General features: G+C 34.9%; 1 pseudogene; it reads right to left on the bottom strand.

The window, feature by feature from the left end:
- Positions 1-1,842: 1,842 nt before the first annotated feature.
- LOC133774277 (small ribosomal subunit protein eS4-like) lies at positions 1,843-18,345 on the bottom strand (annotated as a pseudogene).
- Between the last annotated feature and the right edge of the window lie 2,308 nt (positions 18,346-20,653).

Raw genomic sequence — 20,653 nt, 5'->3', positions numbered from 1 at the left:
TGAGATGAGGAAATCAGAAAGCCTGGGTTTTGTCTTTACAAACTGCCTCCATTGCTTTCTGAGAAGGGAATTTCCTACTGTAAGAAGCATCTCCCTCCAACATGCTCATTTCACAGTTAAATATTAAAGCTTAATATCATTTCCTTGAGAAAATAGAAGCTACTTATATTTCTTATGTATTCTCCATTACATAATGGGTCCTTAGGTTTTGAAATAATAAATTTCAGAATTGAATCCATTGTTTTATTTTACTTTTATTTGTGCTACTTTCAAATATTAGCAATAATCTACAATTATGTATATTTTTATGCTATTTTATGCTCACATTCACCAGTGTAGCTTCACATTGCCTTATATATTCAACAGAAGTTTTATAATAAATGAATTAATGTATAAATAGAGTTTGTGGAATTAGGTAATTACTAATGAATGAATGGAACTTTGAGATAATAAAGACATTGATATTATCCTCCATTCACTGACTTTAAAAATAGGAAAAATACAGAAAGGTCTTGTTGATTTATTATATTTCTAGCTACTTATATTTGAAAAGAAGAAACAAATTATTAGACCTACAGATAATTTTTTTCTCTAAGAGTGAACTTTCTCAAATAAATCACTCTTACAGGAATCCATTGGAGAAAAATAAAGTTTAGAAGAATTTTGAAACTGACTGGTACATATCTACATACCACTTAACTTTTAAATTATCCTAAAAAATGTTGGCTGTGGATATGTATACATAATTATCTAAAAATTTACCTTAAGATAGAAGAAATATGAGAACAAATATTTGAAAATATAAATCAAAGTGCAATGTTCCCTTAGGCTCATGACACATTCATCCTATGATTTAAAATTTTTTTATTGTATATATTCTTTTTTCTCCAACTATAGTTATCCTATTTAGATATTAGACACATTTACAAAAATATTTATTACCTAAAAATGACTTTGCAAAATACAAAAGATAAAATGTAGTAAAACTTGGATAGCTAATGTTTGTATTAATTTCTCAGGCATAATAATTAAATATAAGAATACCAATATCTTATAAAAATCTCCACAATTAGCTATAAAGAAGAATTATTATCTTTAGAAGAAAAGGAAATGTAACAAGTTCAAATTATTTTAAGGTGTGTAAAAGAATGTATCTATGATTATAATTTCTGAAATTTTAAAGATCTTAGCTTTTCCTGTAAAGTAAATACAATTAAATCAAAGTTGAAGATTTTAGGTTAGGATTTAAAAACATTAGTATTTACAATGTTTTCAGTCAACTCCATAGGAAAAGAACAGAGCTATTATGTGGTAATTTGAGCAAATTGGTTTTCATTTTTGAAAATGAGTTTTTCTGTGCCAGGGTATTCCAATTCAATCCCATCAAGGTGGCATGTACCAATACCATCTCACTAGTCCAAGTGATCAATTTCAGTTCACAATTGATCATAATGATAGCACTAAGAGTCAAAGGGATCACATAAACAAGACTAGTGTCTGCTAACACTAACTGATAGAATTAAAAAGGAGAGAATGATCCAACATGGGAAGCAGAATACACAGCAGACTCATAGAATGTCAGATGTCCTAAACAGCACTCTAGCCTCAGAATCAGCCCTTAAGGCATTTGGATCTGGCTAAAAGCCCATGAGAGTATTTTAGGCATGGAAAGCCAAGACATTCTGGCAAAAAAAAAAAAAAAAGACTTTTTAATCAAATAGTTTTAAATTGTCACAAAGTTAGGAAGGATTATTTGTTTCTTCTTTTTGACAATTAGTAGAATTTTTCCATATAAAATAAAAGGAAAGGAACTTGGTTACATTCTGCAGCAAGGTACAATTGTTAGTCTTTGCGAAGAAACTGTACTGGGTCCAAGATGGTCAAACGGTCATTCAGCTGATTATACCTATTTCTCAGGTGTCTAAAATATATCCACAGCTTGTAATGTAAGACTTCTAGTATCATGATAAACTAAGAACGTTTCACACATGTGTAATCAATACTTTAGAGAATATTAGGAAATAAAAGAAGCCAGTACCTTATCAGGTATGGAGACTATTCCACATCTTTAGACGTGAACAATTAATCAGGTTATAGAAGGCTCATTGTGTGTAAAATGTTATTCTCATATGGCTCCATTAGTGCTTTACTTTTAAGAGAAAAATAGATAATTTGCAGTTTAATTGTAAATATTTTCATTTTCAAGAAAGGCCTTTCTATGAAACCACATTAAAATAAGTCTTCAACTCTCAGCTTTGAATAGGAAAGCTGTTTTCCCAAACCAGTGAAAGTTTATGCTGATTAGTGCATGCTCTATATGGTAACAGTAAACCTAGCTGGATTGTGCTTTAGAAGCTTGATACAGGTGGGCCTTTGTTCATGTGACTTGAACCAACTGTTTCTAACTTTGTAGAAACAAAAACAAAATCAGTCCTAACACAGAAAAAAAAAAAAAGTGGAGTATATAAACTCATTAAAATCTTAAAGATACCTGGATTTTTTTAAGGAAAAAATCCTTGCAAATGAATTGTTAATAACTAATAATTACATCAGCATCAAAGGGCAGAAAAAAAAAGAAAACAATTACTATTTTAAACTAATTGTTTGAAATGCAAAAGGAGGAAAATTGGGAAAGCATCTCTTCTGTAACAAAGATTTTACCGCAGTTACGATTTTCATAGAAAACTACAATTTTGGATGTTCAAAACAATAATTTGTGTCCATTTCAACATGAGCTAGTATTTACTAGTAAGTACATTAGTTTAATTCTGTGTAACCATAAGGCTCAACTGATTTAATCATAATTTGTCTGAATGCAGGTAAATCAGTCTAAGGTTTCCTTCTATGGCTATAATGGATTAGGGTCAAATTTTCTCAGATTCAACAATTGTTAGTATTTTTTTTTTTTTTTTGACAGAGTGGACAGTGAGAGAGAGACAGAGAGAAAGGTCTTCCTTTTGCCGTTGGTTCACCCTCCAATGGCCGCTGCGGTAGCGCGCTAAGGCCGGCGCACCGCGCTGTTCCGATGGCAGGAGCCAGGTGCTTATCCTGGTCTCTCATGGGGTGCAGAGCCCAAGCACTTGGGCCATCCTCCACTGCACTCCCTGGCCACAGCAGAGAGCTGGCCTGGAAGAGGGGCAACCGGGACAGGATCAGTACCCCGACCGGGACTAGAACCCGGTGTGCCGGCGCCGCAAGGCGGAGGATTAGCCTGTTGAGCCACGGCGCCGGCCCAATTGTTAGTATTTTTATTCTAACCCTGACTATAACTGCCGAATGAAAAAACCACCCAGATGTTTACATTCCAAGAACTGCTATTGCTAATTAAGGAACCATTGGAAATACAGTTTTTGGTATATGAAGTTTTGGGATTTGACATACCCTTAAATCAAAGGGTTAGCATGAAGTTCATTGACATCTAAAACTATCCTAGATGCCCTGAGAACTTCCCATTCTTGGCTGTTTGCCTTCTCCAGTTCTCATCTGCATGCATTTCAAACTGCTCAGTTATCTGCAAATAGATAATTTTGTCTAAATGTTAAGGTAAAGAGCATCCCTTCTCATAAGATGAATTATGAAATCTGTAAATAAGTAATAACATCCTTACAACTTCAAATCAATGACAGGTTAAGATTTAACCTGAATATCTCAAATATTTGAGGTTTTGAAGTTATACTACAAACTACAATAATGCTTAATATATATTTTTTTCATTTTCACCAAAGTACCTTTGTTCATTAATATTGGTTGAAAATCCAGGTAAATTAGTCCTCAATTAACTGTCTTCCTTGGGAATGCTTCAAAGTTAATTTCTTCCAGAAAAAAAAATACTTTTCTGTTTGTTTCTGCATTTGTGTATCAGGTAAAATAACCAGGGCAGATCACCTATTTTTTGTGGATTCTCAGGTCAATAAGTACAAGCATGTATTACTTTGCTGTGTGGTAGCTTTTATGTTTATATTTTACACCACAGTAACATATGAATCACAAATGGTATCAGAAAATCTGTCATAAGCCGAGCTTTTCTTTTTTTTTAAAGGATTTATTTATTTTACTTGAAAGTCATAGTTACAGAGAGAGAAGGAGAGACAGAGAGGGAGAAAAAGAGAAAGAGAGAGAGAGAGCAAAATAAAGAGCTGCTTTTTTTTTTTTTTTTTTTTTTTTTTTTGACAGGCAGAGTTAGACGGTGAGAGAGAGATAAAGGTCTTCCTTTTTCCATTGGTTCACCCCCCAAGTGGCCGCTATGGCCGGTGCATTGCGGCCAGCACGCTGCATCGATCCAAAGCCAGGAGCCAGGTGCTTCCTCCTGGTCTCCCATGCGGGTGCAGGGCCCTAGCACTTGGGCCATCCTCCACTGCCTTCCCAGCCCACAGCAGAGAGCTGGACTGGAAGAGGAGCAACCGAGACAGAATCCAGTGCCCCAACTGGGACTAGAACCTGGGGTGCCGGCGCCGCAGGAGGAGGATTAGCCTAGTGAGCCATGGCACTGGCCTAAGAGCTGCTTTATATAAAAGAAAAATTAAGCAAAATCAATAAACCATTGGCCCAACTAACCAAAGAAGAAGAACAAGAAGAAGAAGGAACAAGAACAAGAAAGAAGACTCAAATTAATAAAAATCAGAGATGAAAATGGAGATGTTACAATTGATACCACAGAAGTAAAAAAAAAAATCATCAGGAGTTTATTACAAATAACTATATGCTTATAAACTGGAAAATCTAGAAGAATTGGATAGATTTCTGGACACATATAATCTAAGAAAATTTTGGCATGAGGACAAAGAAAACCTGAATACAACAACCAAGATAGAGATTCAATCAGTAATAAAGACTCTCCCAATAAACAAAGCCCAGGATTGGATGGCTTCACTGCTGAATTCTTCAGAGTTTTAAAGAACTAATCTCAATTCTTCTTAAGGTCAGAATCACCTTAATTCCAAAACCTCTAAGGTTCAGAACAAGACAAGGATGTTCACTCTCGTGTTTACCATTCAATATAGTTCAAAGGAACAGAAACAGAAAAGGAGGAAGTCAAATTATCCCTGTTTTCAGGTTACATGATCATATACATAGAGGAATCAAAAGACTTCACTTAGACTATTGGAACCCATGAGAGAGTTTGGCAAAGTTGCAGAATATAAAATAAACACAAGCAAGTAAAAAATGTTTGTGTATAACAAACAATGCATGGCTGAGAAAGAAATCAGTCTCATTCACAATAAGTGCAAAAAAGTTTAAATACCTTGAAATAAATTTAGCCAAGGATGTGAAAGATTTCTACAATGAAAATTACAAACCATTAAAGAAAGAAATAAACGAAGACCCAAAAATGGAAAGATCTTCCATGTTTGTGAATTGGAAGAATATCATCAAAATGTCCATACTACCCAAAGCAATTTACAGACTCATGGTGATCCCAGTCAAAGCACAGAGGACATTCTTCTCAAATCTAGGAAAAAAAGATCCTAAAATTTATATGGAAACACAAGAGAATCTAAATAGCTAAAAGAATATTAAACAATAAAAACAAAGCTGGAGGCATATCAAACCAGATTTCAAGACATAGTATAAGGCAGTTATAATCACAACAGACTGGTATTTGCCAGAAAACAGGCATATAGACCAATGGGACATAATGGGAACTCTAGAAATTAATCCACACATTTACAACTAACTAATATTTGACAAATGAATTAAAATGCATCTCTGGAAAAAGGATAGTCTCTTCAAGAAATTGTGTTGGGAAAATTGGATCTCTACATGCAGAAGTATGAAAGACCCTTAACTTACACTCTATACAAAAATCAGCTCACCAATGGATCAAGAAGGTCCATTAAATTAATAGAGGAAAATATGGGGAAATGCTGAAAGACATTGACATAGGCAAGGACTTCTTTGTTAAGACTCCAAAAGGAGAGCAATAAAAGAAAAAATAGACAACTGGAATTACACCAATCTAAGAAGCTCTGCACAGTGAGGGAAACCCTCAGTAAAGTGAATAGGTAATCAACAGAATGGGAGAGAACATCTGCAAACTGTGCATCTGATGATTAATATCCAGAATAAATAAGGATTTCAAGAAACTCAACAACAACAAAACAAACAATCCAGTTAAGAAACGGATAAGGATATGAAAAAGCATTATATAAAGGATGAAATACAAATTATCAAAGGCATGACAAGACACTCAGGATCACCAGCCATCAAGCAAATGCAAATGAAAACCCCATTAAGATTCACCTCACTGCAGTTAGAATGATCACCCAAAAATCAGAAAATAATAAATTCTGTAAGGATGTAGGGGGAGGAGAAACCTTATACATTGTTGGTGGAAATGTAAATTAGTGTAACCATTATGGAAGATAACATGAAAATTCCTCAAAAATTGTAAACATTTCTACTATATAATCCAAAATACCATTCCTGGGAATATACTCAAAAGAAATGAAATCAGCATAAGAAACAATTATCTGTATAACCCCATTTTCATAGCAGCTCGATTCACAATAGCTAAGATATGGAATCAACCCAAATGTCCACCAACTGATGACTGGATAAACAAAATGTGGTATATATACATTATGCACCACTACTCAGCCATAAAAAAAATAGAATTCTCTGTTTTGCAACAAAATGGATGCAACTGGAGATGATTATGCTTACCAAAATAAGCCAGACCCTACAAGACTAATATCACATTTTTAATTTGTGTTTACCAATGCATAGAGTACAATTTTAAAAACCTGAATATAGAAGAGTGAAAATGACAATCTTATGATTTGATTATCATTTATAGTCCTTAGCTATATGTCTGTGAAACAATAGTCTTTACTTTGACTTGTTGAACACTATACTTAATGGAGTATTAAGCCTGAGTATAAACTAAATTGAAAGCATATTACCACAAAAAAAATAAAGGAATGAGAGAGGGAAGTATCTTTGTGTTCTTAGAATTGTATCTCTAAAATACATGAAATCTGTTCATTTTATATTAAATAAAATATTTTTAAATGGTCTACACTCAAAAAATACAGAACTTCTTAAATTTAATCTACAAACTTTAATGTGAGCATAAAATTTCATCCCATCTGGAAAAAACTTGCTTTTAATTCATTGCAGTAGTAGAACTACTGAAATGTAAGGATGTCTTTAAGGCTAATTCTGGCTTTGAGTTCATTTCTTTAGGAACTCAAATGGTCTTCCTCTACACATTTGCTTTCTATAAATGGAAACTATATTTCCTAATCCAGTCCCATGCCCATATTCTTTTGTGTTTTTCTTTTGATGTCTCCAGTTTGTCAAATAATCTGCTTCTCCCTATACAGCTTTAGAAAATGTGATATTTTCAAAGGTTCTTGTCAGTCCAAATAACCATAGGTGATATAGTTGACTGATGTCTGTAGCTTTGAATCTCTGATTACCCATCAGCAGAATGTTCAGATACATGGTTGAATTGTAACAATTTAAAATATATTAATGGCCACAACAGATCATAGTGTGAAGATACTGTTAATAGGATAGGAAAATGGGCTGGCGCCGCAACTCACTAGGCTAATCCTCTGCCTGTGGCACTGATACCCCGGGGTTCTAGTCTCAGTTGGGGCACCAGATTCTGTCCTGGTTGCTCCTCTTCTAGTCCAGCTCTCTGCTGTGGCCCGAGAAGGCAGTGGAGGATGGCCCAAGTGCTTGGGCCCTGCACCCTCATGGGAGACCAGGAGGAAGAACCTGGCTTCTGGCTTCTGGCTTCGAATCAGCGCAGTGCACTGGCTGCAGTGCACTGATCGTAGCGGCCACTTGGGGGGTGAACCAACGGAAAGGAAGACCTTTCTCTCTGTCTCTCTCTCTCACTGTCTACCCTGCCTGTCAAAACAAAACAAAACAAAAAAAATAGGATAGGAAAATGAAAAAACTGGCATGCATAACACACTAGTGTGTATTACATACATATGTAAAAATTGCAATAACATTTGTTTAAATGTCAATTACATACAATCTGAGTGGCAAAATCTCAAATTATATACAAACATATCAACTATATAACATGTATGCATTCTCACCTTGGTCTCTACATTTCTATAAACTACTCATGGCATTTGGAAAGAATATATTAGAAATCAGACTAGAGTTCAAAGCTAGATTTATCAGTTACTAATTCTTTGATATTAAATCCTTCACTTAAATATCTCAGCCTTAATCTAATCTTTTCTAAAGCAGAGCCGATAATATTCAAGTCTTGGATATGTTAAAAGAATTGAGTATGAAAATATATGCAGGGGCTGGCTCTGTGGCATAGCAGATAAAGCTGTCACCTGCAGTGCAGTCATTCATATGAACACCGTTTCCAGTCCCAGCTGCTCCACCTCCGATCCAGCTCTCTGCTATGGCCTGAGAAAACAATGGAAAATGATCCAAGTCCTCGGGCCCCTGCACCCACGTGGGAGACCAGAAGAAGCTCCTGGCTCCTGGCTTTTGATAGGCACAGCTTCAGCCATTGTGGCCATCTGGAGAGTGAACCTGTGGATAGATTTCTCTCTCTCTCCACTTGAGCTTAGCCAAAAGGCCGAGAAGCGATCTCTCTCTCTCTCATTCTCTCTCTGCCTCTATGTAACTCTGCCTTTCAAATAAATAAATAAATCTTTTTTTTTAAAAGAAAAAGAACGAAAAAACAAGATATATAAGATAGATGTAAACACCAATCCCTGACCCATAGGGGGACTTAGTAAAGGGAGCTTACACATGTATATAATTTATACCAAGCAACACATAAAAATTACAATCAAAGATTTTTTTTTCTCGGTAATTAATACACTGGTAGCTCTTGGACAACATTCAATATTAACACATAGAAAGCACTTGAATGTATTTGCAAGCTGATAATTTTATTGTTTTGTAATTATATTCTTAATAAAATTCCTCCAACTTCAGCTTTTTAACAGACTGTGGCTGCCAAACTTTTAAAAATGTTAATTAGCTTATCAAAAATAAAAACATTTCAGAAAATTAATTAATTTTTAAAAAAATATATTATGTAGGATCTCTGTCTTTAATGTGCTGTACACTCTTATGTAATGCTATAACTAGTACTCCAACAGTATTTTTTTTTCACTTTGTGTTGCCATATGGGGGCAAACTGTTGAAATCGTTACCTAATATATACTAAACTGATCTTCTGTATATAAAGAGAATTGAAAATGAATCATGATGTGATTGGAAGGGGAGAGGGAGCGGGAAAGGGGAGGGTTGTGGGTGGGAGGGAAGTTTTGGGAGGGGGAAGCCATTGTAACCCATAAGCTGTACTTTGGAAATTTATATTCATTAAATAAAAGTTTAATAAAAAATAAAAGAAAAAAGAAAAAAATAAAAACAAAAGTTAGCAAAGACAATTGGCTAGTTCATTGAAGGGGAAAAAAACCTAGGCGGCTGATATATTTTTGTATTAAAATATAATCATTGCTTTCTTTCTGGATTTTGTACTTACTAAGTTTGTGCTTCATAGAATCTGTCTTTGCATGTGAAGATAGAGTCCTCCCCACAGCTGGCTCCTTCAATGCCTGTAAGTGGAACGTGGGTGATCAATGGTCAAATGTATGCTCAGGATGCCACAATTTTACCAAATTTTAGATTAGTAAAATTGTCTACATAATCATATGCTGCAGATAACTCTTGTTCTACTTTTAGTAATTGGTGGTATATCTAAAATGTGCAAAACGGGTATATTAGAATAAAATGATAGAACTCACAAGGTTTTACATAAAATCACAAATCTGCTTATTCATTATTCAGTGTAGATGTAATTGTGTTCAACACTTAGAAAATACTCATTTCCAAAATAATGTGTAACATGCATAAATGATTATTCATAAATATTTCCTACAGTTTATGCTTTAAGATGTTACTTTAGAACAGGTTAAATACAGTATCTAATTACTGACTGCAAAGGGTTATGTTTATGAAATATGATATTTATTTTTTCTACTTGGACAGGCAAAGTGGTTATCAATTTGTTAAATCACAGTGCTGGAGTTAGAACAGGTTCACTAGCTTTGTTGAAAATCAACAACAACAAAAAAGAAATATCTAAAAAAAAAATTGGAATCTTCCAAAGAATTCCATGATTATATGATTCTTCTTTTATTCTCTTGGATATTGGTACAAACATATACTCTCCTTTTAAAGAAATCAAATTTCCATTTGAATGGAGAAGGACACTTTCTTTTATTCAAGGTCATTATAACTCCCAATAGAATATTAACAGAGATGAAATTTTTCTTTCATTTTGTGATAGCACACTTGTAAATTTTCCTAAATCTTAGTGTTCAATTTCTGTTCTCCCATTTCCTATAACTAGGGAAAGACATAAGAAGAAACAAAAACTAAAAAATATCATATGGAGAAAAATGAACTTCATTTTATAATTCTAATTGAAAATTAATTATTTTATATCTCAAATATAGCAGAAGGAGATAATTTTCTCTACCCCACCTTAGCCTTGCCTCCATTAACCATGGTTTGATGAACTGGTCCATTCTATGATGACAAACCTAAGCGTGACACCATTGCTTTATTTCATAGCTAACAACTTCTGTGAGTTAGGAATTTCACAAACATTATTTTCTACATCATGCACAATGTTTTCTTTCTTGAGAACAACTGGCTGTTTCATAATAATGTTTTGACAGAATCTACACATAAATATTGTGTTAAGTATTTTTAGTCATGATAGAGCATGGACATATGGGAATAGCAGTGTGGGTCTTGTCTAATTATATGCATTCTACTCTTTGCTATTGTTGGAAACCATCTTCTATTCATTTAATAAGGCTTTTACAAATTGGCAGATAGCATTTGGGCTAAAATACACACAGGATATTTGCAATGAAAAAGAAAAAATAGTCCTCTGCCTTTTCTGTGGTGTAGAGCAATTTGTCAAGTAATTAGTCAACCTAATTAAATTTTTGTAGCACTAATCAAACGAATATGCTAAAATTTTCTTTGCACAGCCAGTTTGCTGTCTGCTTGCATTTAGCTTGATAGTTTGAAAGGGGCTCTACTCTGTCTGCCACTCCACTTAATAACCTGATTTGCATTTTATATTGGTAAATCAAATTAAGCACCAGTGGCTTTTAGTATGATTGACTGTGGTCAGGCCGTTCAGATGGGACTTTTTCACAGAAAATTAGGCACATTTTAATATGACTGAGGCTGTGCTTTCTGTGTTCAGCAAACTGCATTCACTCAGCTAATTAAAAGGGCTTGCTTCCCCCACTCTGCTATCTCCCACCCCTCATATGATAGATTTATCCAGCTGGTGTGTCCATTTTCTTTTGTACAATTTCTTGATGGGAGTTTTTTATTCTTAAATATAATAAGATTGTCTAAACAATGCTTCTAACCAATTTGAATGAAGCCCATAAACAATACTTTGTTAGAAACAGATTACTTTGAGAGGTGGGTGCCTGTGTGTAAGCAGAGGTTCACATGAGGGTATACAGGTTTTAGCTCATCTACTGAACAAACCCAAACTTAGGAATTTTTCATTGATTGGTATATTAATAGCAACAGATGTTGGTGAATCATACATTAGCCATTGTTAAGGAAGATTTGCTGATTTATTTTTGGTGTTATTGTTGTAAGGAAAGTATTCACATTTAATGATGCAAAAAAGATAAAATAAATACAACCTTAGTAATTTCCATCTAACTCAAAAATGTAATATTTGTTCTTTAATTAAAGCTAAAAATACACTTCAACATAATAGTTATTCAACAAATATTCAGCATAAATTGTTATTATTTCCAGTATATAAATGAGAAAATAAGAGAGCGATGAAGTGACTTGTCTATTAAAATGAGAAATAAGATTTGATTCTACTTTTCTTAATTTTCAACCTGTGTTCTTCCAAAATCCCATATTTCTTTTGCATATAATCTAATACTAATCACTTTGTTTCCTAAATGATAATGACAATTGGAATTTTAGAGCCTTGAAAAATCAATAAAATTATTCTTTCCACCTTTCTCACTATACAGTTTTATGATCAGTAGTAAGACTGTCAAGAGATAACTTAAGATTTCTGTTTTTAAAAAGATTTATTTATTTGTGTACTTATTATTGATTTGAAAGGCAGAGTTACAAAGGGAGAGAGGGAGAGACAAAGAGACAGATCATATATCTGCTAGTTCACTCCCCAAATGGCCACAACAGTCTGAATCGATCAAGACTGAAGCCAGGAGCCAGGAAATCCATCTGGGTCTCCCACATGGTTGGTGGGGTCCAAGCACTTGGGTCATCTTCTGCTGCTTTTCCCATGTGTATTAGTAGGCAGCTGGGTCAGAAGTGGAGCAGCTGGCGCTTGGACCTACTCCCATAAAGGATTCTTCAGGGGCTCATGTTATGGCACAGTGGGTTAATCCACTGTTTATGATACCAGAATCTCTTGTTGGAATGCCATTTTGAGTCCCAGGAACTCTGCTTTTGACCAGCATTCCTGCTAATGGGCCTAAGAAGGCAGCAAAAGATGGCCCAAATATGTAGGCTCCTGCCACTCACATGAGAGACAAGGATGGAATTCCTGGCTCCTGACTTTGAACTGGCCTAGATGTACTGTTGGAGCTCTCTCGTGAGTGAACCAGTGAATGGAAGGTCTCTCTCTCTCTTTCTCTTTTTTTTTTTTTTTCTGTCTCTTCCTCTTTGTCACTCTGCCTTACAAATAAATATTTTTTAAAAAAAAATTGTAGCTCAATTTACAATAGCTAAGATATAGAGTCAATCCAGATGTCTATCAAAGCATAACTGGGTAAAGAAATTATGGTATATATACACAACGGGATACTACTCAGCCACAAAAAAAAGAATAAAATCTTGTCTTTTGCAACAAAATAAATACAACTGAAAACCTTTGTACTTAGTGGAATAAGTGAGTTACAGAAAGACAAATGCCATATGTTTTCCTCGCTCTGTAGTAACCAATAGATTACCTAAAATGTAATGTATGGGAGTGAAACTGACATTTTGAGATTTGGTGATTGTGTACAGCCCTAGTCTCTATTGAGGAACAGTGTTTTGTTTTGTTGTGTTTGTTCTTACTATTTGTTGAACTCTGCTTAGTGTATGGTTACTCTTATGGGTATAAAGTCAACTGAATTTAGATCATTGTAAACTTTAAGAGAGGAAATGAGAGAGGAAGGAGGAGGAATGCTGGGAGCATGGGCAGGAAGGAGGGTGGGATAGAAAGTATAACTATGTTCCTAAGTCTGTAATATGAAGTGCATGAAATTTATCTTAAATAAAATTTTTAAAATAGTCAAAAAAGTTTCTTTAGTATATATACTTATTCATAATTTTAAAATGTCCTTTCTTGCTAACTCTATACTCATCATAAAAGAACACTCAAAAATAACAAATTAACCAGGATCTTCAGGAAATCATTAAGAATTTTTTTTCACACACTGATGGAACAACACTCTTTAGCTTGCAACTTCTTGATAATTGAGTATGCAGCTATAGGTAACTTTTGAAAGTTATGGGATAATGATGTACGTATTAAGTGTCCTAAGAATAGACCACAAAATTATGCCCAGAAACCTAAAAGAAAAATGTGCTGTTTTGCCTTACCATTACCTTATACTCTGGCATTTTCTAACAGAACTCCAAGAGACGTACACAGACTAATACCATGATTCAATTATTTTCAATCTTATCCTTAAGATAAATCTTTAATTAAAAAGACAATTAGAATTATGAAAGCAATGAAGTTAAATAGCAATGGCCAGAGGCAGGGTTTTCAGTTTTATTTTAATTAAGATAATGGTGTATATGTTCTGAAACCTCAGTTTAGTCTTTTAAAAAAACATAATTCTGAAAGGATACTGAAATGATTTTATGAGGCAATACTTGACCTAAAGGAAGACCAAATTTTGAACTACTAATTCCCTTAGACCTGCAGAGGCATGGATTTCCAGGGTTCTGCCTAAAGACTCAATACAACTATGAAGACACCATTGTTATTCTTCCTGAGGAGCATACCTGAAGACAGCCTTATCTACATCTCTAAAGAACTGTACAGCTCCAACTCCTTTATTCACTCTCATAGTGGATATTTTTATGTCTTTGAGCATCATTGTATTCTTATGAATTACCAAGTGATTTAATGATGTTCAGACCTAAAAATTCACAAAATACTCTCCAAATTTCTAAGCATGGAAAGATGAATATATCATAAAATTTGATATACATACATTAAGATGTTGTTGCACTAAAAGTGTTTAAAAATATAAAGTGACAGTTTTTCTATATGTGGCTACTGAATTTCCTATCCATTCTCCATGGATTTATTAATATATATGAACATACTGAAAATTAACCAACTTTTGAGAAAGAGCTACTCCTGTTTAAGGATTACCATATTATTATCCCTTAAGAATATTGACATAAATTTGCACTTTGAAAGCAAAAATAATCACTTAATGATTGTGAGTTTTTAATCCCTTCATTTCATCACTATTTCTGTATATGTATAATTATGATTCTTACATGTTAGAATTGTTTTGAGCTTAAAAGAGGTAATGAAATTATATACTTTAAGGGTAAATAATATCTACAATAAATGTAAAATAGACTTTTTATTCTATGTACTTTTAATTAATCATATTGCATTGTCTTTAACTAAGTACAAAGACTTTTCCAACATGTCACCTAGAAATTATGTCCCCTACCTCTCTGTTTAGCACCCAGTCTCTTGTCTCTTTAGCAATGATGAGGCAGATTCCTTTTGCTGGAAGAAGAGAAATCAATGGATTATTGCCTTTGTTAATAATGAAAATGTCAGGATTTGGGAGGAAAACTGTTGCTGTTGGTACCTTTTTTCTTAAACTACTTCAAAAGAACCAGGCTGTCTCTCTCTATTGGTGATTACACCAGTTCTTCTTACATTAGCACCTCAGTTCACTAAGCACAGGTTACTAGTGTCAAAACTGAGTAAATTACCAAATTAATTTGAATGATGTCATTCACTTTAAAGGAAGAATCGGGGTAGGGCATAATACAAACATTTTAGGTCACCAAATGACAGATTCCTTTTGTGATCACCAAGATCTTAGTTTGCATAATTTGTATTTAACATCTTCAGGTGTGCTATGATGAATAGCAAAGTGACCCTTAATATCACAGATGAGAAACGAATTCTCTCTGGTCTTGTCAATGCTAATAACATCCTTAAAATCACCAGGGTGGGTTATAGCAGTTCTGACTTTGCCATCAATCTTTTTTTTATGTTTTTTTAAAATTTTTATTTATTTATTTATTTTTAACAGGCAGAGTGGACAGTGAGAGAAAGAGAGAGAGAGAGAGAGAGAGAGAGAGGTCTTCCTTTTCCTTTGGTTCACCCCTCAATGGCCCCTGCGGCTGGCGCACTGAGGCCAGCACACCACACTGATCCGAAGCCAGGAGCCAGGTGCTTCTCCTGGTCTCCCACATGGGTGCAGGGCCCATCCTCCACTGCACTCCTGCCACAGCAGAGAGCTGGACTGGAAGAGGAGCAACCAGGACAGAACCGGCGCCCCGACCGGGACTAGAATCCAGAGTGCTGGCTCCGCATGTGGAGGATTAGCCTACTGAGCCGCGGCGCCGGCCACCATGAGCCATGGTTGTGCTAGAAACAAAAAGAGGCCCTCCTTCTTCTGATAGGTGAAGTTATATTTTTTATGTTTGTCACTTAAGAAGACCAAGGGAAAAGACCAGCACTGTGGCTTTACTCACAACCATGGCTCATGGTCACAAGAAGACTCTGAAGCTAGTAGTAGTTCCAACACCCTGGATACCAGATGAATTGATCATTGTGCTTGTTCCTTTTCCATTCCAAACATTCCAAAGCTGAATGTCTTCGTCTCATCATTTCCCTAAACAACAGATCAGGATGTGCCCTGACAAGAAACCAAGTAAAGAAAATAAGCCCATGAAGTCTCATTAAGATTGATGGTGGCCGGCGCTGCGGCTCAGTGGCAGCATCCCATACGGACGCCAGTCCTGGCTGCTCCACTTCCAATCTAGCTTTCTACTATGGCTTGGAAAGCAGTAGAAGGTGGTCCAAGTCCTTGGGTCCCTGCAACCACATGGAAGACCTGGAAGGAGCTCCAGACTCCTAGCTTCAGACTGGCCCAGCCTCAGCCATTGCAGCCATTTGGGGAGAGAACCAGCAGATGGAAGGCCTCTCTCTCTCTCTCTCTCTCTCTCTCTCTTTGCCTTTCAAATAAATAAATAAATATTTTTTTAAAAAGTTAAGAAAAAAATAAAAAAGAAGAATGTGGACAGGAATACATGGAAGAAGTTCCTGGCTCTAGGCTTCAGACTGGTGGGGAGTGAACTAGCAGTTGGAGGATCTCTCTGTCTGTCTCTGCTGAGGAAGATGTAGAAAAATCATTTCTCAGAAATTGCTGATGAGAATACAAAAACGATACAGAAACTCTAGAAAATAGTTTGGTACTTTCTTTCTTTTTTCAACATTGATTTATTTATGTTTCATATATGATTTGCAGATAATTTGCCCCACCTTGAAGTATATTCTCACCCATTTAATAGGGTCTTTTTCCTGAGAAAAAGTTTTAAGTAGTGAAGTTCAATGTGTTGAATTGTACTTTTAGTGTCATTTCTTTTCTAAATACTAGGTCCTGAAGACTTTTAGGTTTTCTATTATAAGCTCTGTAAGTTTGGCTTTTACATTGAAATCTATGATATACTTTGAGATAATTTTTTGTAAAGTATAAGATTTAGGTCGGCGCTGTAGCTCAACAGGCTAATCCTCCGCCTGCGGCGCCGGCACACCGGGTTCTAGTCCTGGTCAGGGTGCCGGATTCTGTCCCAGTTGCCCCTCTTCCAGGCCAGCTCTCTGCTGTGGCCCGGGAAGGCAGTGGAAGATGGCCCAAGTGCTTGGGCCCTGCACCCCATGGGAGACCAGGAGAAGCACCTGGCTCCTGCCTTAGGATCAGTGCCGTGCGCCGGCCATGGCGGCCATTAGAGGGTGAACCAACTCAAAGGAAGACCTTCCTCTCTCTCTCTTTCACTGCCCACTCTGCCTGTCAAAAATTTAAAAAATTATTTTTTTAAAGTATAATATTTAGTCCAAAGTTCATTGTTTGACTTTTGTTATTCAATGACTTTGGCAGTATTTTTTGAAAAAAAAATGATCCTTCCTCTATTGAATTACTTCTGTACTTTTTGCAAAATCTTGTTTTTATCTCTGTAGTCTATGTTGGGGTCCTAAATTCCTATACCTCAATCTCTGTCTATCTATCCATACATGGGCTTTATTTCTCTAGAGTAGAGAAAATCTTAACATCAGATAAAGTGCTTCCTCTCACTTTATTCTGTTTGTCCAATATTGTTTTTAGCTATCTTAGATATTTTGGCTTTACAAAATAATTAGAAGAATCTTACACACTTCCTGGGATTGTAATTAGAATTGTTTTAAACCTGTATGCTAATTTGTGTAAAACTGATTTTTTACTATGTTGAGTCTATCAATCCACAAACATAGTAATTCTTTCCATTTATCTTAGTCTTCCTTGTTTTTTATAAACATTTTCTACTTTTCATCATGCAACTCAAGTACATAGCTTGTTAGAATTACCTCTCAGCATTTTTGAATGCTTATAAATGTATTAGGTATTAAATTTTGGTTTCCACATGTCCATTGCCAGTATGTAGAAATGCAGTTTATTTTTAAAGTAGATAGTGTATCATGCAACCTTGTAAGCTCACTTATTCTAGAAGATTTTTTTTTTAATTCCTTGGGAATCTTTATAGGTCATCATGTACAAATAGGGACAGTATTATTTCTTTTTTCCTTCTGTTCTGTATATCTTTTATTTGCTTTCTTTGCCTAATTTCACTGGGTAGAACTTCCAGGACAATGTTTAATATCAGAAGTCATGGTGGATATCCTTGCCTTGTTGTGACTTTTAAAAGGAATTATTCAGGTTATTCTTTAAAAAAAAACAAAAATTTTATTATTTATTTGAAAGTCAGAGTTACTGAGAGAGAGGGAAATAAAGAGAGACAGACAGAGAGACAGAGATCTTCCATCTGCTGGTTCACTCCCCAGATAACCGAAATAGCAATGGCTGGGCCAGGTCAAAGCCAGGAGCTCAAAGCTTCAACCTGGTCTCCCACCTGGGAAGTAGGGTCCCAAGTACTTGGGCCATTTCTGTTGCTTTTCTTGGGCAATTATCACTATGTCACAAAACTGGTTCTTACCATTAAATTTTGTGATAGCTGTAGATTCTTAAAGATTTTCTTCACAAGGTAAGGTGGCTTCACGTTATTCTTAGCTGTATAAGAGATTTTTGCCATGAATGTAAGTTAATTTTTAAATTATTTTTCTGCATTAATTGGTATCTAAGTATGATTTTTCTTATTCAGCCTGTGGATATGGTATATTACATTAACTGATTTCCAAATATTAAATGTGCTTTGCATCCCTGGATAAAAACCAATTGGTGATGATATGAAAATCTTATACATATATATAGTAAAATTCTAATTGACAATATTTTGTAATAGATTATTCAATAGTCATTGGGATATTGGTAAGTAGTTTTCATTTTATTTAATTTTGTATTTTTTTGTCGTTTTTTGGTGTTGTTTTGTTATTAGGAGATCAGATCATGTAAGTCTCGAAGAATAGTTCCCTGGGTTCCTGAGGAAATATTTTGTTTTGTTTTCCATATTGAGATTCTCCTCAACATATAATGTTGTTACACCCTGACAAAGCCATCACAAGTTGAAAGTATCATAAACCAAAAACGTATTTAATGCATCTACCTTACTGGACACCATAACTTAGCAACAGAATGTGTTACAGAGTATTGGTTGTTTACCTCATGATCACACGGCTGACTGGTGCTTCACCTAAAGAGAGAGTATCACAGTATCTGAGGAAAACATCCTATGACATGCCACTAAATTAGCAAATGATCTAAACCTAAAACTTGAAGTACAATTTTTACTGAATATGCATAGTTTTCATGCCATCATAAAGTCAAAAATGAATTGAAGATTTTCTCTCTGTTGAATAGATTATATGACCGCTATAGCTCTATTTTAAACTTTATTGTTTTTTTCCTTGGTCCTTGCCATTCTGTTATTGAGCTCACATATTATTATTTTTATTTTATTTATTTTACTTTTCAGTTCTAAAATTTCTACTTGGATTTTCTATTTCTTTTCTGAAATTTTCTACTTTAAATTTATTTCTGGTACTTATGTAAATAATTGATGAGGATTTTTGATGGATACTTTAAACACTTATTAGATAATTCTAGTGTATTTTTGTGTATTAATACCTAATTTTTTCTGATAACTTTTGAGATTTTCCTTGTTCACGATATAATGAGAATTTTTTTATTGAAACCCAGATATAATGGGCATTTCATGAATCACTGGATCTTATTTAAATATTTTGCTTTAGCAGAACTGCTTTGACAACACTCTGGTATGAAAGTTGAGGAATGCAGTAAGTTATTGCTTTGTGGAATTTCAGCTTCCTCACTTAGCCTCCACTGATATGCAGAGAAGCAAGGCTGAGAATTACTGCTGGACAGGAGTGAGTCTTGGTTCCCCCACTAGAACTCCACTGACAATATTCTGTCTGAAAAAAAAAAAAGGCTTTTTAAAATTACTTTCTCTATGGCTTCCATGATACCATGGATAATTTCATTATTACTGGTGATTGTTGATTAAAATCCTGACTCTACTAGGCTGCACCTAACATTACTCAAGCAAGACAGGCCATGGTCCTTTGTTGCCTTCTCTTGAGAGTGGAAGACTAGGCTCAATCCGTGCTCTCCACTGGCACAAGTACCCTCCCCCATGCTCATTCATAGTCAAAGGGGAAGATGTAGTTTTAATAAAATCATTGTTCATATTTCTTTTGATGATAGCCAATCAATTCTAAGCAAAAAAATTTCTTTCCTTTACTCTGTTGTACTCCCACTTATTCTCTTAAGGACCATTGGTCTTATCAGAGGTGTTCAAACATGATATATATAACCAACTGTGGAATAAAAAAGTAAATCTGTTGTAAAGGAACTGTTGGTTTTTGCTGGTAAATTGTGAAAATTCTTGAAAGTGTGGAGAGTCTTTCTGCATCCTCTGACATCATCCCCTGTGGACTAAAAACAATTCCAGTAGTGAAACCATTCCTCTCAGATGCAATGTTGGAATGACAGTGGTTTCATCGAGTATTGTTCCATTTAAATATTGTCTTATTTGAAAAACTTACATGAGTATTTGAAAGTTACAAAAAAGAATCAATTACAATTAAAGGTTTACTGTCTAACAAACAAATACATAGACTTTAAAGTGATATGATAAAATATATTAAATAAACAAAAGCATATAAACACAAAGAAACAAAGGTAAGTTGATGATGCAGAGGTCTAGCCAAAGAATGACAGCTGAGAAGCATATGTCATTGAGTGAAGTGTTGAAGTCGGAGTGTCAGAGAGGCACAGGTAAGAGTCTTTGGTTTCACAAAGAGTGAAGTATCTATTAAAGCCTTATTTTTTGTTGAACCACAGAAGCAATCATATTTGATCTAGTGGGATTCTTCCCTCATTTATTAACATTTTCTTGATTACCAAAACCTACTCTCATTATG

The sequence above is a fragment of the Lepus europaeus genome, chromosome 15, assembly GCF_033115175.1.
Source record: "Lepus europaeus isolate LE1 chromosome 15, mLepTim1.pri, whole genome shotgun sequence".
In the NCBI taxonomy this organism is placed as follows: domain Eukaryota; kingdom Metazoa; phylum Chordata; class Mammalia; order Lagomorpha; family Leporidae; genus Lepus; species Lepus europaeus.
This window is presented reverse-complemented; position numbering and strand designations above follow the sequence as displayed.